Genomic DNA, 18,355 nt, shown 5'->3' on the forward strand with positions numbered 1-18,355 from the left:
AGAGCACACCAGGCACTCCTGTCTTCCACTGCCTCCTGCAGTTTGGTTAAACTCATGTTAGTAGCTTTGAGAACACTGTCCAACCATCTCATCCTCCCTTCTCCTTGTGCCCTCCATCTTTCCCAAAACAGGGTCTTTTCCAGGGAGTCTTCTCTGCTCATGAGGTGGTCAAAGTATTGGAGCCTCTGCTTCAGGATCTGTCCTTCCAGTGAAGAAGAAGTGTGCATGCACACGAAAGCTCATACCAAGAACTAACTTAGTTGGTCTTTAAAGTGCTACTGGAAGGAACTTTTTTATTTTGACTATGGCAGACCAACACAGCTACCTATCTGTAACTGTCCTTCCAGTGAGCACTTGGGGCTGATTTCCTTAAGAATGGATAGGTCTGATCTTCTTGCAGTCCATGGGACTCTCAAGAGTCTCCTCCAGCACCATAATTCAAAAGCATCAATGCTTCAGCAATCAGCCTTCTTTATGATCCAGCTCTCACTTCCATACATCACTACTGGGAAAACCATAGCTTTAACTATCCGGACCTTTGCTGGCAAGGTGATGTTTCTGCTTTTGAAGATGCTGTCTAGCTGTTTACTTTTGCAATCCTCTAAATATAGGTTGCATTGAATATTTTGCATTTTCAGTTTTGGGACCAAAACAGATGTTTCTTGTTGAGGTAGAAGTAGCCACCAGAACAGTGACACCCAAACTTCCTTGTGTGAACATTTTCCTTTTTGTTGCGCTCTAATATCCTGTGACATTTCATGATTTGGTGGCATGAAGATGTCATTGAGGACTATTGTGAGGGAGAGAGTGGGATGCCATCTATATAACTAGTTGCAATTTGCTGAATTATGAAATTCTTTAAGGAAGGCATGAGCAACTGAGAAGTGAAGTAATTTCCCCCTGGCAGTGTCAAAAATAAGGTAAGGTATTTGACCTCTGCCATTCAATGGGTATGGCTTTCATTGCTTTCTTCTCTGGAATCCCAAAAGTACCTGGGCAAGGATACTTAAGAACTCAACTCAGAAGAAAGGCACTTTTGTTTGTGACACGCTGATGAGTTGGTTACTTTTCCTTTGTGTCTTATTATGTCACTGAATTGCCTTCAGTTGGAGAAAGGGCTATACACCAGTTGTGGAGCACCTTTTGAATGCAGAAGGTCTCTGTTCAATCCCTGACTTCTCCAGGTACAGCTAGAAGAGATCCCTGTGTGAAATCCTGGAGAGCTGTTGCCAGTCAGTGTAGACAGGGTAGACAATGTTGAGCTAGATGGACCATTGTTCTGACTTGGTGTAAGGCAGCTTCCTATGTTCTAGACATGTTGAATTAGAGAGGTTATATATCTGATACATAAGCAAGTACAAAACATGATGCTCTTGCTACTGCTACCACCACCACTTCTCTTCTCCATACTCACCGCTATTACTGGGGATACCTGAGGAATTTCATACTCCATTTCTGCACTTCCTAGACTAAATAACATAAGAATACCCCTGCTGGATTAGCCCAAAGGGCCATATGGTTGAGCCTCCTGTTTCTCATAGTGACCAAACAGATGTACACAAGTAAGACACGAGCACAATAGCCCCATCCAGCTGCTCTTCCCCAGTGACTGCTATTTAGAGGTTTATGCTGCCTCTGATTCTAGAGGTAATATATAGCTGTAAACCATGAATGTGTATATTGAAATCTAGTTCTGCTTTGGATTTCATAAGTCTCTAAATCATGGAATTGATTCCTTTAGAAATTTACAATAATGAGATGATCCAAAGACTGCCTTTGATTGCTCTCATCCTGTCATTTTGTGATGGCCATTCAATGAGCTAGACTTATTGGCTGTTGCTGTGTGCATTCAAAATGGAGCCTTGAATTGGAGTGATGGCGTTTGATGCCATGTCCTTCTGAGACACACTGCATGTGGGGGGGTACAATCTGTTGGAGGGGGATTTCCAGCTGGTGGCAGAGGACAGAGTGACTCCAGGAGACATAGGTGTAAAAACCCAAACTAAAACGAAGACTTTATTACAAAATAATAAACACAAACTCTTGTGGGTGTTATTCCTACAGGCAGGCTACAAAACTCAGCTTTTTCCCTTTATAGCCACGGCCAGCTGCAGCCAATTAATCCCAGAAACTTCTTAAAGGTATACACACATGTTTCTGTGCCGAATGTCCCCTAACACAATCAGGGGAATGTAAATTGAGTGCTTATTGTGTATAATAACAAACTATTGTGTACATTCACCAGGACTCATGGTGAACCTTCCATGAAGAGGTTTATATTCTTCAGGTACAATGAAAATTCTCTGGTCAGTGTACACAGTCTCCAAGAAATATGCTTCTCTCTATTTTTATTTTCTTGTTCAGAAGTTTGCAATACCCCCCCCTCCCTGGCTATTTCTGGCCCACTGCATAATCTTACATAGCTCTCAACATACTCTCCCACTGATTAGCCAAGTGGAAGAAAGAGCAGGGAGGGGGGGGGTTTCCAGCTTCATATCAACTTTTGTCTGCACCACAACCTCTTTCCACCACTCTCAGCTGTTCCTCAGCCACCTGAGCAACACAAGGGAGATTGCATGGAGAGAAAAGTTTTAAACCTCTGTCTGCTCCCCCTCCCATGATTCTGATGGAACTTGTCCCTGGTACTGCTCTTGAGCTTAGGAAAAAGCTTAATAGCAGCATGGGGCCAATCATCATAGGAATCACAGAGGAGGGAAGACTTAAGCAGCTAGAGGAGGGTTACCCAGCAGGGAATGCAGGGCTGAGAGAGAGAGTGTGCGAAGTGCCTCTAATCCTTGGACTTCTAATTGAAGCCAGTCGGCCTCCTGCATCCATGGAAGAAAACTCACAGCGCTCCTCTGAACCATTTCAACATGTATAGTACCTTGGGCTCCATGATGGAAGAAAGGGGGAAAGATCAATGTAGGAAAGAAAGTAAACAAATAAATAATTCCATCTATTCCCCATGTCTTCCATTTCCTCCCTGCAACAAATCACCCATCATGGCCACTGATCATGCACAGGCTTTAGTGTCTCTCTTTTTTTAGGGGAGGGTTTGATCCCTCCCCTTAGTCCCCCCCCCCAATTGCTTGCATTTTTTCAAGCCTGCTGATACCTCCCCCATATGCAAGGGATGTGCCATTTTGGCTACATCAGTGATGGCGCTCATACTCTAAACATCAGAAATAGAGGGCCTGAGATATCCTTCATTCCAGATGGGCGACTCGCTACTGTGGAAATTGGTGTCACTGCTGACTGCCTCTCACAACACGCTTCCCATTAAGCAAGTCTCTCATTGAATATGTGGCTGGAACATGTGCAAAAGGTTAAAGAAAACTTATCCTGACCTACTCGGTGGGGTGGAGTGGGGGGTGGGAGCATTGGTTGGAAAAAGGCTGCATAAACACACCAGGCTACTTTGCTGCCTCTCATCTTTCCCACCCACCCCTTTTTTCTGCTGACTCCACACCTTTCCACTAAGTCGTCTTTTCTCCCTCACTGCTGATTGTATAGCTAAGTTCAAGAAAGTTTAAATGCATTGCAAAATGGCTTGGTTAATGACTCAGAAAACTGTGGAATGGGCAGGACAGAAACATAGAAAAGTAGTGCATTGCTTTCCTTCTGCATAAATTCTATGTCACCGCTTCAGCTCCCCGCTTCCCTCCAACCCTGCCCACTTCTCCATCCCTTACTTATACATCAAGTGGATTTATTTTATGACTAAGGTCAACTCTGCTGGCTTAATTTGGCTGATTTGCATAAACCCATCGAGAGCAAAGGGGGCTGCAGAGAGGGCTCCCTCTCTGTTGCAATTTTTCCAATAATTCATACTGTTAGCTGTGAGTGGCCTTTTGTGGAGGGGGGAGGGAGGTGGCAGCTTTCCAGCTGACATACTGTAATAATATGCACATAGGTTTAATGTTGAAAAATGCCAAGAGGTGGATTAATGGCGTCACGTGGACTGGCAGCTGAGCCGATGCCGTACTCTGTGATATACCACACTGACCTGAAGCAGGAATGGAAAGTAGAAAGATTCACTTTTAAAAAGTGCATCCTTTCTGTGTTAACTCTTTGGATATGTGTGCCACTTCATAGATTCATAGAACTGTAGAGTTGAAAGGGACCCCAGGGGTCATCTAGTCCAACCCCCTGCAAAGCAGGAATCTCAGCTAAAGCATCCATGGCAGATGACCATCCAACCTTTGGTTAAATCCTCCAAGGAATGGGAGTTTACAACCTCCTGAGGGAGACCATTCCACTGTCGAACAGCTCTTGCTGTCAGAAAGTTATGGCACCCCACTTGGCACTTTTTTCCAGGATGACGAGGAACCATTAATGAGTACTCTTTGGATTCGGTCGGTCAACAATTCCAACTAACAGTTACCTCGTCCAATCCACATTTTACCAGCTTCCTCATGAGAATATAATAATAATAATAATAATAATAATAATAATAATAATAATAATAATAATATCTTTATTGTCATTGCCCCCTTCGGGAGAATATCATGGGGGTCTTTGTAAAAAGCCTTACTGAAATCGAAATACACTATGTCCACAGCATTTTTCCTGATCCACCAAGTTTGTAATACCATAAAAAAAGAGAAAGAAAACAGATTGGTCTGGCATGACTTATTTTTGAGAAACCCATGTTGGGTCTTAGTAATCACAGCATCCTTTTCTAAATGCTCACAGACTGACTGCTGAATTATCTGTTCTAGGGGCTTCCCTGGTATTGATGTCAAGCTCACCAGTCGGTAGTTACCTGGGTCTTCCTTTCCCCCGCTTTTGAAGATGGGGACATTTGCCCACCTCCAGTCTGTAGGGACTTCACCTGTTCTCCAATAATTCTCAAAGATAATAGACAAAGGCTCTGAAATTATATCCACAAGCTCCTTTAGTACACTCAGGTGCAGCTCGTCAGGCCCTGGAGATGTGAATTCATTTTAAGTAGCTGGGTGTTCCCTTACTTTTTTTTTTTTTATATAAAATTTTTATTGATTTTACAACATTTTTAGGAAAAACAAACAAACACAAAAAATGACAAACATACACGTATAGTTTCAAACATATTTTCATAAACCTCTTTTCTTGGACTTCCCCATACCCCCCCTCTCTGCATCCCAATGTCCATAATTCAACTAGCAACTCCCAATTGTTACTTTCCAATCTCTATCATCTTAGTCCTCTTTTATAGTCTAGCCTTGTATCCCTGTACCCTTTTGCTTCTAGAAACCACAACATTTTAGCATTCATTAAGTTTATAGTAGTCCTTAAGATAGCTTTTAAATTTTCTCCATTCTTCTTCCACCGTCTCTTTTCGTTGATCACGGATTCTGCCTGTCATCTCGGCCAATGTCATATAGTCCATCACTTTCATCTGCCATTCTTCCACAGTGGGTAAATCTTGTGTCTTCCAATACTTTGCGATGAGTATTCTTGCTGCTGTTGTGGCATACATAAAAAAGATTCTATCTTTCTTTGTCACCAATTGGCCGACAATGCCCAAGAGAAAGGCCTCTGGTTTTTTAGGAAAGGTACATTTAAGTACCTTTTTCATTTCATTGTAGATCATTTCCCAGAAGGCCTTAATCTTCGGGCATGTCCACCAAAGGTGATAAAAGGAACCTTCAGTCTCTTTACACTTCCAGCATTTATTATCGGGCAAATGATAGATTTTTGCCAGCTTGACTGGGGTCATGTACCACCTGTATACCATTTTCATAATGTTTTCCTTTAAGGCATTACATGCCGTAAATTTAATACCGGTGTTCCATAACCATTCCCAGTCAGCTGACATAATGTTGTGTCCAACATCCTGAGCCCACTTAATCATAGCCGATTTAACTGTTTCATCCTGTGTGTTCCATTTCAACAGCAAGTTGTACATTCTAGATAAATTCTTAGTATTGGGTTCTAACAGTTCGGTTTCTAATTTTGATTTTTCCACCTGGAAACCGATTTTCCTGTCCTGTTTAAAAAATTCCATTATTTGACGATATTGGAACCAATTTTCTACCTTGTGCTTCAATTTCTCCTGACTTTGTAGTTTGAACTTATCTCCATCTTGTTCTAAAATTTCCCAATACTTCGGCCATCCGACCTCCATATTGAGTTTCTTCACTGCTTTAGCCTCCACTGGTGAGACCCATCTAGGGGTTTTGTTTTCCAATAGATCTTTATATCTTATCCAAACATTAAACAATGCTTTTCTAACAATGTGATTTTTAAAGGCACTGTTAACTTTATCATACCAAAGATATGCATGCCAACCAAAAGCATTATTAAAACCTTCCAGATCCAAGATGTCCGTGTTCTCGAGGAGCATCCATTCTTTCAGCCAGCAAAAAGCTGCTGCCTCATAGTACAATTTTAAGTCCGGCAGGGCAAAACCCCCTCTTTCTTTAGCATCTGTCAATATCTTAAATTTAATTCGGGGCTTTTTGCCCTGCCAGACAAATTTCGAAATGTCTTTGTGCCACCTCTTAAAACATTCCATCTTGTCAAGAATCTGCAAGGTCTGAAACAAAAATAACATTCTAGGCAATACATTCATTTTGATTACTGCAATTCGGCCTAACATTGACAATTTCAAATTTGACCATATTTCTAGATCTTTTTTAATTTCTGACCAACATTTTTCATAGTTGTCCTTGTACAGATTCAGATTCTTAGATGTTAAATAAACCCCTAGGTATTTCACCTTCTTTACCACAGTCAAACCTGTTTCCTCTTGAAATTTCTCCTTTTCCCTATCTGTTAAGTTTTTCCCTAAAACTTTGGTTTTTTGCTTGTTCAACTTAAATCCAGCTACCTGGCCAAACTGTTGTATTATTTCTAAAACCTTTTTCGTACTAGTGTTTGGCTCTTGCAAAGTCAATACTAGGTCATCTGCAAACGCTCTTAACTTATAATGTTTGGCTCCGACCTGCACACCCTTGACCTGCTGGTCATTTCTTATCATGTTCAGCAACACCTCCAGAACTGAAATAAAAAGTAGTGGGGAAATCGGGCACCCCTGTCGTGTTCCTTTTTCTATCTTAAGTTCCTCAGTCACAACGTTGTTTACAATCAGTTTAGCTTTTTGTTCAGAATATATAGCAGCCATACCATTCTCAAAACCCTGGCCTACCCCCATCCCATGAAGATTCTTCCTCATAAAACTCCAAGAAATATTGTCAAAGGCTTTCTCCGCGTCCACAAAGATCAATACTGCTTTAGTGTTTATATTCACCTCTAGCTTTTCCAGAATGTCTATTACATTCCTTACATTGTCTGCCAGGTGTCTTTTAGGGAGAAAACCTGCCTGGTCCTTATGAATCTTCTCCATCAAAACTCTTTTAAATCTTTTTGCCAAAATGTCTGCAAAAATTTTGTAATCCACATTAAGGAGTGATATTGGGCGGTAGTTCTTAAGTTGGGTCTTTTCAGTCTCTGACTTTGGTATGAGTGAAATATATGCCTCTTTCCACGATTCAGGTGCCCTTTTCCCCTCAAGGATCTCATTACAAACTTCTCTTAGTGGTTGAGTCAACCATTCCTTCAGCGATTTGTAGTATCTGGAAGTCAGTCCATCTGGTCCCGGAGATTTGCCCAGTTGCATATTCTGAATGGCAGCCTCTATCTCTTGTTCTGAGATTCTCTGGTTCAAGTCCATCTTACTTTGATGAGAGATGTTTTGTAATCCATATTTTCCAAGGAATTTGTCTATATCTTCTTCATTTTGCGGGCCTTGAGTATAGAGTTTTTTAAAATAACTTAAAAAGCAATTTCTAATTTCATTAGGTTTAGATATATTCTTTCCATCCACCTCTAGGCTTGTAACTGTATTTAGTTTCTGTCTTTTCTTCAGTTGCCATGCCAAAAGTTTGCCACATTTATTTGCTGATTCAAAAGTCTTTTGCTTCATTTGCTTTATCTTCCATTCAATCTCTTGGTTCATCAATTCCATGTATTGTGTTTGATATAACTTGATCTCTCTTAAAATGTCCTGGGATTTTGGTTTTGTTCTTAATTTTCTCTCTCCTTCCTTTATCATTTCCAAAATCCTCTCTTTTTTCTCATTTTGTTTTTTCCTCTTTATTGAGTTTTGTTGAATCAAAAATCCTCTCATAACCGCTTTACTTGCGTCCCAGATCACTCTTTTCTCCACGTCGGTCCTCAGATTTATTTCAAAATAGTCTTTTAGGGTCTTTTGGGCCTTCGTGAGAATCTCCTTGTCTCGAAAGAGGGTGTCATTCATTTTCCATCTAAATTGACCAGTTATTGTGAGTTTCATCTCCATCTTCACGGCGTTATGGTCGGAGCAGGTTTTTGGGCAGATTTCCACTTTCTTAATCTTTGGAGCCATTCCACTAGTAACCCAGATTTGATCGATTCTGGTCCAGGTCATCATTGCTTGGGAGAAGAAAGTTCCCTCTCTCTCCAGAGGGTTCCTTGTTCTCCATATGTCTATCAGATCCATATTTTCTGTCATTTCAAAAAAAGTCTTAGGGAGTCTCCCTTCCTTGCTAACTGTTAGTCTTTGTGCCTTGTCCATATTAGTGGAGACCACGCCATTCATGTCTCCCATGATTATCATATTATAGTCCAGATAGTCAGTGAAGGTTCCATGGAGTCTCTTAAAGAAGTCAGATTTGCCTTCATTTGGTGCATAAATTCCAACCACTAGAAATTTTTCTCCTTGTATTTGTATCTCCACTGCCAGATATCTCCCTTGTTCGTCCTTGAATATCATTTTTGGAGCCCATTTCTCCTTCACATATATTACAACTCCTCTCTTCTTAACTTTGTCTGATGAGATAAATTCTTGTCCTAACCTTTTATTTATAAGTAATCTCCTGTGGGCTCTGGTTATGTGAGTTTCTTGTAGGCATATCAAGTCCAGTTGTTCTCTATTTAATACATGAAATACTTGTCTTCTCTTCAAAGGCCCATTGAGCCCATTACAATTCCAACTAAGGAATTGCAGAGCCATCTTGCTATTTTTCTGAGGCTCCTCCAACAGCTCCCAGTTGTTGCTCTTCTTCTGATGGTGGTGGTTTTTGTCCAATCGAGAGATTCAGGATGTCCAGTGCTCTCCTCTGTTCTGCGAGTACGTCCACAGTCCCCTTCTGTAGGTCCTCCTGGTATCTTGCCAAAAATTTGTCTTTATCTTGAATTGTCTTTATTTTCACCTTGTTTGCCTTATAGTCAAATGACAGCCCTTGTGGGAATTCCCACCTGAAGCGGATAGAGTTTTTCTTTAATAAAAGGGCTAAGTCCTTGTAGAAGTTTCTTAAGTCCAGAATGTATTTTGGGGTGTCTTTGAAGATCTGTACAGCTGAATTTCCAATTTGCAAGGCCTTTTCAAAGTGTAGTCCTAATATTTTATCTCTTTCCTCCTTGGATCTGAGTGTGATCAAACAGTCTCTCGGGGTCTTTCTGTTTTGCTTTTTACCCAATCTAAAGGCAGTCGTAATTTTGAATTCGTCTTCCTCAAGGTCCCAGCAGTCCACAAACTCCCGTGTCAAATATTCCACAAGGTTGTCTCTTTCATTCTCCGGAATCAGTCTTATTTTTAAGTTTCTCTCTTTCCTCTGTAACTCCCACAAGGCCAAGGTTGCGTCATGCTCATAGACCTTCTTGGCGATCGGCTCTAATTTCTCCTGTGTCTCTCCCGCAGTGGCTTTGGCATCTTCCGCAATTTGGCGCGTAGTGGCGTTTTCCTCCATCAATTTATTTATAGATTCTGTGTTCTGGTTTAATCTTGCTGAAATTTCTGTTAATTTTAGTGTATTCTCTGAAGTCTGTTTTGTCAAAGACTCCAGAGTTTGGTTAATCTTGAGCAGGGCGTCTGTCACAGCTTCCATAGAGACGGCTGCTCCTTTGTCTTGTCCTGTTGTTCCTACTGATCCGACTGTTGCGCCTGAGATTGAGCCTCTTTTCTTTACCTGTTGCTGCTGCAGCTGTTGTTGTTGTTGCTTGGTCTTGGCTCTTGTGACTATCTCTTCTTGTGCGCCACTCATGTCAAGGTCAGTTCCCACGGGATTTATTCTCCCTTGGAAAATTCCACTGTCTTAGGCCGTGCCGGACTTCACTTTGTCCTCTAGAGGGAGCAAATCAAAATGACCATAGAGCAAAGTTTCCAAGTATAAAAACAAAGGAGACTGTCCAAAATGTAAAAAGGGAGATTAACACAGTCAAAGTCAATGTTACTGAGAACTTGTTACTTCAAATTGCCACAGTTGCCCAATTTATGCTATTTCTTCTTGTATTATACAGTAGCCAGGCACTGTGGAAACTTTGTATCAAAGTATCACTTCACAGGGAAAAGTCAGTTCAGTGTGCTAAAAAGGCAGACCGTTTCATGCTTTCAGATGGGTGAGACAGCAGAGGTTTTTTACTTCCAATAGATCATGCAGTTATTGTTCAAATTCACCTCCCCTCTGCCCTGCTAGCTAGAGGGGAGATCAAAGGTCTAAATGTCCGGTTTAGCTGGTCAAAGAGCAGGTTTAAACGGATGCAGGTTTAGCGCTCCGTTGCTTTCGCTTTCATGCAGTCGGGGGGAGGCAGACTTCCTTTGTTTAGATCTCCCCCGTTTTTAGCCCAATTTTTAAGATTTAAAGGGTCCCGATTGTCTTTCAGCTCTTACTCACGGGGATTCAGTCCAAATTTTCTTTTCAGGAAGGAATCGGCGCTCTCCGCTTATGGCGACGCGGCTTCACTTCGCAGGCTGGGTAGCGACTCTCAGCACCGCGCTCACTCCCGATGTCGATCCGTAGCCTTTAAAAAGGCTCTTTCACGGTACCGGGGGGCGCAAAGGTGCCCACCGAGTCTCCTTGTTCTCAGGCTTCAGCGCCTGGGATTTTAGGGGTCCCCCGCTTGCCGTAGCGGGTAAGACCCGAACTTGCGAAGCAGTCCTTCTCCGGAGCTCGGAGCTAGGACCGCCATTAAGCGCTGGCACCGACCGGAAGTTATGGCACCCCACTTGGCACTTTTTTCCAGGATGACGAGGAACCATTAATGAGTACTCTTTGGATTCGGTCGGTCAACAATTCCAACTAACAGTTACCTCGTCCAATCCACATTTTACCAGCTTCCTCATGAGAATATAATAATAATAATAATAATAATAATAATAATAATAATAATAATAATAATATCTTTATTGTCATTGCCCCCTTCGGGAGAATATCATGGGGGTCTTTGTAAAAAGCCTTACTGAAATCGAAATACACTATGTCCACAGCATTTTTCCTGATCCACCAAGTTTGTAATACCATAAAAAAAGAGAAAGAAAACAGATTGGTCTGGCATGACTTATTTTTGAGAAACCCATGTTGGGTCTTAGTAATCACAGCATCCTTTTCTAAATGCTCACAGACTGACTGCTGAATTATCTGTTCTAGGGGCTTCCCTGGTATTGATGTCAAGCTCACCAGTCGGTAGTTACCTGGGTCTTCCTTTCCCCCGCTTTTGAAGATGGGGACATTTGCCCACCTCCAGTCTGTAGGGACTTCACCTGTTCTCCAATAATTCTCAAAGATAATAGACAAAGGCTCTGAAATTATATCCACAAGCTCCTTTAGTACACTCAGGTGCAGCTCGTCAGGCCCTGGAGATGTGAATTCATTTTAAGTAGCTGGGTGTTCCCTTACTACCTCTTTTCCTGTCTTGGGCTGCAGCTCCCTCCTTTCATCATTTATTCTGTTATCACCAGGCTGGGCATCACTTTCCTTTTGGGTGAAGACAGAGGCAAAGTAGGTGTTGAATAGTTTCACCTTTTCTCTGTCACCCAATAGCATTTATCATTGGTTCCCTGTAACTTCATTTCTTGCAGCAAGGGAACCAGCAGAAGACCCTCACAGGAGGACCTCAGTGTCCAAGCAGAATGATGGGGGTGGAGATGCTCCTTCAGGTATACTGGGCCAAGGCCGTTTAGGGCTTTAAAGGTCATCACCCACACTTTGAATTGTGCGCGATTTAAAAGGGAGGTAGAGCTGGCAGGAACCATTCTTATACGCTCTGTCTTTCAAAGTCGCCTTGGAGTGTTCTAAGGTCTGTAGCTGCTCTTGAGTCTTCTCCTCTTGTTTACTGGAGCTTATCTGGATATAAAGGCTGGAACCCTATGGCTTGAGTACAGCCTATTCTCAGCTTGCCTTGTCTGGAGCAATGTGATTCCCTTTCTCTGAGATTATCTCAATGGAAGGTAGCAAGTGGGTTATAAGGATACTCATCCACGATCAGGAGCCTTGGATCTGAAGAGGTTAGGTCAAGAGTGTAAAAAGACTCCTCCAAGTCCATCTCCTCCTGTATCTTCCTCCTCCGGGGGTTGGTGGTAGTAGGAATTGTTCTGTACACTGTATCTTTCACAGCCACCTTAGTGTGTCCTGCGGTATGCAAATGCTGTCCTCGTTTTTGCAGCTCCAGTGACAGTGTGACTTGTGGCTGTCCTATTTCTTTGTGTCAAATTCCTCCAGGGGCTAGTCTCTTGCAATAGACATTCTTCCTCTCCCCAGGGGCAAACCACTGGTGTTGCTGTTCCATCACAGTCAACTCAGCTGTATTGAGAAACTCTGCATCTTGTCCTGTAGCTTGAAGTGTGGCTAGGCAAGCCTCAGGCTGCTGCACCTTGTCTTCCAGCAAGGCAACTAGTTTGTACTTGCTACATGTGTACTTTTGTACATTCTCTGGCAGAAAGAAAAACATGGCAGAGGTGTAGCAGCTCCCTCGCCCTCCATATCTTTTGTTCCTTAGCACACCATGAAACTGTATTGTGGGCCTTCCCCTTCAAACTCCCCCTCTAAATACCCTTGCAAATGCCCCTATTTGCAAGTTCTGTTCATGAGCTTTTGGTTGCAAGCTCCCAAAAGCTGAAATGAGCTAAATCTGACTGCTGCTGGCTGCTAACTATAAAACACACCACGCACATAGAAGAGAACTCACTTTCAAGTGTTATAATGTGTCGTTGCATATAAGTATTGTATATGCTGATGCTTGCTTGCTTTTCTGTTTATAATTGCAGTTATGGGCTAGCACACAAATATGTCAATTCCTACTGAACGAATGCTGTTAGGCTTTCTGGCAAGAGAGATCCAAGTCAACCCCCTTCCCCTTTGTGTGTTCTTAATAGCATTTTAAAGAACTGAGTATCCTTTAAACATTAATGATCAGGTTCATTTCTGGGCTATTAATGAGGGACTGTGAGAATTAATGGCACAAAACATTCCCCCTTCACTTTCAACCTCTCAACACCAGACAATCCTTCAATGAGGAAGCTTGGGCACACATTATGGTTACAAGTCAATATGCAGAATGAAAGAAGTGAATTGATTTGAATGGTGTTTTTAAGCATCATTAGATGGAGAAGTTTTAGCCCTCTGGCTTCATGCCTTGAATCAGGGGGAAGTGGGGGGTGCAGCTCTATGTACCTGGCTGCCCTTTAGAATAGTTGCATGGATAATGCAACAGTTCATCAGAGCCTTTACCTTCTACCATAACAGGAAATATCTGTCTTCCAATCTCTGGTCACTATGGGAGATTTGCTGTAATTAATGGGGGCTAAGAGAGAGGGCCTTGCTAGGGAATTCAAAGCTTCAACTCTCCTTTCCCTTAATCACAATATATGCCAGGGGCTGCATCCTTTCATAATAGAAAGTAGTTTGTATGTAGCCTGAGCTTCTCATAAATCCACAAGTAAACCTGCCCCCTGCCCATCAAGCTATCTAGCACGCAGGGAAAGGATGCATCTCCTGAAATCACTTCATAAATTTACTTCCACGTGCTGAACATTTCTGGTTTGGGTTTGAACTGTGGCAGAGTTTGAGGTTTAAGCCATGGCCAAGTCCAAGAACCACACCACAAACAACCAGTCTCACAAGTGGCACAGAAATAGCATTAAGATACCCAGATCAGTATCAGGGGACACATCAGGGGACGACAGAGGACAAGATGGTTGGACAGTGTTCTCGAAGCTACAAACATGAGTCTGACCAAACTGCGGGAGGCAGTGGAAGACAGGAGTGCCTGGCATGCTCTGGTCCATGGGGTCACGAAGAGTCGGACACGACTAAACGACTAAACAACAACAACACCCAGATCAGTTAGTTATTAATCTTTGAAGGGGGTTGATTCCAAGTTCCTGCAGAGCATGTGTTTTGCAAGGAAACAAAACAAGGGGTGAAGAAAATGCAGGCCAACAATACTAAGAATGCCAAGTAACCACCTTGACTCCAGATGGCAAAAGGGAGGGACTCACTTGGTAACTGACTAGCAGTTGTTTTCTTCTCTTCTTATCACTCAAGGCATTTTGTATAAATAAAATTGAATGTTTTGTGTGGATTCAAATGTCATTTTTTTTATGTCTGACCCTACTCATAGCCGTAGATCTGGTGTTTGTGGATGTGGATGATCTGACACTAAGTTCCAGTGGAACAAAAGAAGTACCACTTTCTGGTACAACTAGACTTCTCTGCGACCCTTCCCTTCCACAGGGAGGTGGGACCAATTTGAATGGTCCACCCCCAGCACTTAATGGATCCAAATGGCTTTAGGAAAGTGGTGGGGGTGTCTTATCCCATGCTGATAGCCTCTCATCTGATTTCCTGGTGGCTCACTGGAATATGTAGCTAACCAGGACTATTGACTGTCTGGCTCCAAAGTACCCTCTCTGATTGCATGGAGCCCAGACGGCCCTGTGGTTTTCCCCAGCACTGAGGGTGATGAAACAATTGCTGACATGGCTAGAGCACTGGTGGTGAAAAACTTACTGTGAATCAGACTGAATATGGGTTAGAGCTCAATGTCGAGCCTACCAAGTGTCAATAGTGATGGCAAAGAGGACCTTCTTTGCTGCCTCTATTGCATCTGTGGAAAATAGTGCCATAGAATCTTAGAGTTGGAAAGGACCCAAGGGTCCTCTTGTCCAATCCTCTGCAATGCAGGAATCTCACCTAAAGCATCCATGTCAGATAGCCATATAACCACTGCTTATAAACCTCCAAGGAAGCAGAGTCCACCACCTCTCATGGGAATCTGTTCCACTGCCAAACAGTTCTTCCTGTCAGAATGGAGACTCTTTCAGGTGCTTCACAGTCTAACAGAACCACCTTAGCCATTGGGGTCGGATAAGGACCCCAAGATCTCCTGCAATGATTTTGTGAAGTTTTTTGCAGATAAAACTGCTCAGACTGCATCATGGTAGCAGGGTTGGTGCGGGCGAGTGCCAGAGCTATGTCTAGTCAAGTTGTATAGCAGGCATATCCAACTTCCAGTAGGCTGTGAGCTAGTATCCAATATCAAAAACCAGCAGTGATCTACCACACTCTCCCATTGTAATTCTTCAAATTAAACATTTTATATTTGGCTGGGGATACTCAGCCAGATGGACGGAGTATAAATAATAAATTATTATGATGATGATAAAATAATAACAAGTTATTACCCCCCCCCACCAGCCCCCTCCCAGGGCCCTTGGTGTGTGGGAAGCCAGTGTGCCCTGAAATGTCCAATTCCCCCTTTACCAGACGAAGAGCTCCGTGATGAGGGGGGCAGTGGCTTACTTTCGAGTAAACACAACTAGGCTGGAGCTGGAAAGGTGGGGAAAGTTCAGCATCCATGCAGAACTAGGAGGGAGAAGGTGTTTTCTTTCCACAGGAACTGGCAGGAGAGGGAGGAGGGATGTCATTGTCTCTCTCATGTGCCTCCCTTCCCAGAGCTCCCTTTGCAGTGCTGCAGCCTGCGCACCTTCCTGCCCAGGGGCTGTGTTTGCAGGGGACGGAGGCAGGTGCCGTGCACCTTTCTGGGGCCAGCCAGCTGGCTTGGCATCTGGCAAAGCTGGTGGCTGGAGCAGGGCACTTGAGGCAGCTGTGAGGTGAAGGTGGCACCAGCACCAGCCAGAACACTTGCTGCAGCAGCGATGAGCAAGCCTGGCTAAGCGGAGCCTCCACTGGCCATGCCACCTGCAGAATTGCTCCAGCAGCGGCCCAGCAAGCACCCAGCGGGCAGAGGCGCCCTGAGGCCTGGGTTGTGATCGACCAGAATCTATCACGCAATTGGAGAGACGATCGTGATTGACGCATTGGACATGCCAGTTGTATAGGATCAATTTCAACCTGTTACCGCTGAGGATGTGGACAGGCTGCTTGGAGTGAGTGAAACCGATCCTTTCTTGATCCTTGCCCATCCTGGCTCACAAAGCAAGCCAGGCAGGGCTGGGCAATGGGCTCCGTGAGGTGGTGAATGCTTCTCTCTGTGATGGAGTTTTCTCAGACTCCCTTAAAGAAGCTATCATCAGACATCCTTAGACCCAGAAACTATGGCCAATTATTGCCTAGTTTCAAATATTCCCTTCCTGGGCAAAGTGATTGAGTGGGTAGTCACAGAACAACTTCAGACATGAGTGGAGGATGCAGAGTATTTGGACTCCTTCCAATCGGAAGTCTCATCATGGGACTAAAGCCGCCCTGGTCATGCTACTTGATGACCAGGGACAGAAGTGAAAGCTGTTTCCTGGTCCTGTTGAATCTCTTAGTGGCTTCTGATACTGTCAGCCAGGGTATCCTCCTTGACCATCTTGGAGGGCTGGGAGGTGCAGGCACTGTTATGCAGTGGTTCCGCTCCTTCCTCCTGGACCATGTGAGGGATGAGTGATCACTTGGGAGCTCTGCCCTCTCCCCTTTTTAACTTCTACAGTGGTGCCTCACAAGACGAAAAGAATCCGTTCTGTGATTCTCTTCGTCTAGCGGTTTTTTCGTCTTGCGAAGCAAGCCCATTGACGGATTAGCGGATTAGCGCAATTAGCGGCTTATCGGCTTATTGGATCAGCTGATAAGCGGCTTAGCGGCTTAGAAAAAGGGGGGGGGAACTCCGCAGGAACTCGCAAGACATTTTCGTCTTGCGAAGCAAGCCCATAGGAGATTCGTTTTGCGAAGCACCTCCAAAACGGAAAACTTTTTCGTCTAGCGAGTTTTCCGTCTTGCGAGGCATTCATCTTGCGGGGCACCACTGTATATGAAACCGCTGCAGTAGATCAATAGGGGGGTCGGGCTAGGTGTTCACCAATATGCAGATTACACCCAGGTCTACTTCTTGTTTAAATTGGAACCAGTGATGAATGTCCTGTGTAGGTATCTTCAGGCAGCTGGGGGTGGATGGCCATTAAGAGACTGAGACTGGATCCCAATAAGACAGAAGTATTGTTTCTGAGGGACAGGGGGAGGGCAGGTGTTAGAGATTCCCTGGTCCTGAATTTGGTAGCTGTGTTCCTAAAGGACCAGGTGTGCAGCCTGGGAGTCATTTTGGAGTCACAGCTGTCCATGGAGGCACAAGTCAATTCTGTGTCCAGGACAGCTGTCTACCACAGTGTTTCCCAACCGGTGTGCCGCGGCACACTACTGTGCCGTGAGACACCGGCTGGTGTGCCGTGGGAGGGAGGCGGGCGAGTCGGGCGGCGAGAGGCGGCGGCGGCGAGGATCCGCGTCGAGCCGGGGGCGGCTCCGCGGTGGTGGTGCCGAGCGGCGGGGCAGCTCGCGCAAAAGGGAGGAGCGCGAGACAGCGGAGGAGGAGGAGGCCGGCATGTCCGGGCAGCAGCAGCAACAGCAGCAGCAGCAACTCCCGGCGACGGCTCCTCCTCCGCCCGCTATCGCCGCCGCCGCCTCAGCTGCCCTCGCTCTGCTGCCTCCTCCCACCCCGGCAAGGGGAAGGGAAAAAACGTTCACTTTTGTGCGTCCCCCCCCCCCCGCGTGACGCTGCGCGCTGACGTCACGGGGCGGGGCTTTAATGGTGGTGTGCCGCGAGATTTTTTTCCGGTAAGCAGGTGTGCCGTTGCCCAAAAACGTTTGGGAAACACTGGTCTACCAGTTCCATCTGGTACAATGGCTGAAACCCCACCTACCCTGTCTCACCAGACTGGTACATGCTCTGGTTATCTCTTGCTTGGACTACTGCAATGCACTCTACATAGGGCTACCTTTGAAGGTGACTCAGGAACTACAAATAATCCAGAACGTGACTGTCAAACTGATGACTGGCAGCAGCTGCCAGGACTGTATACCACCAGTCCTAATGGATTTACATTGTCTCCCAGTACATTTCTTAGCACAATTCAAAGTGTTGGTACTGGCCTTTAAAGCCCTAAACGTAGGATTGCCAATTTTGATGAGCAAAAAAGGGACACATTTACCTACCTCTACTTTTAACTACAGATCACTATGACGACTCTTATTTTAAATACCTTTACCATATGTAGGCTATAGAAGCTGTGATATATTGCATATTTCCTTTAAGATAGCACAAAGAACCACCTTAGAATCTGCTAGCAAACACAAATTCAAGAGCTGAGACATAACACTTAGTGGTCCACAAATTCTGGGCA

General features: G+C 44.3%; 1 long non-coding RNA gene across 1 annotated transcript in view; it reads right to left on the minus strand.

Annotated features, from left to right (window-relative positions):
• The window catches only part of LOC310698658, a 268,507-nt gene that overhangs the window by 146,196 nt on the left and 103,956 nt on the right, over positions 1-18,355 (minus strand). The window lies entirely within an intron of this gene.

The sequence above is a fragment of the Podarcis liolepis genome (assembly GCF_965112155.1).
Source record: "Podarcis liolepis genome assembly, chromosome: Z".
Lineage (NCBI taxonomy): Eukaryota > Metazoa > Chordata > Lepidosauria > Squamata > Lacertidae > Podarcis > Podarcis liolepis.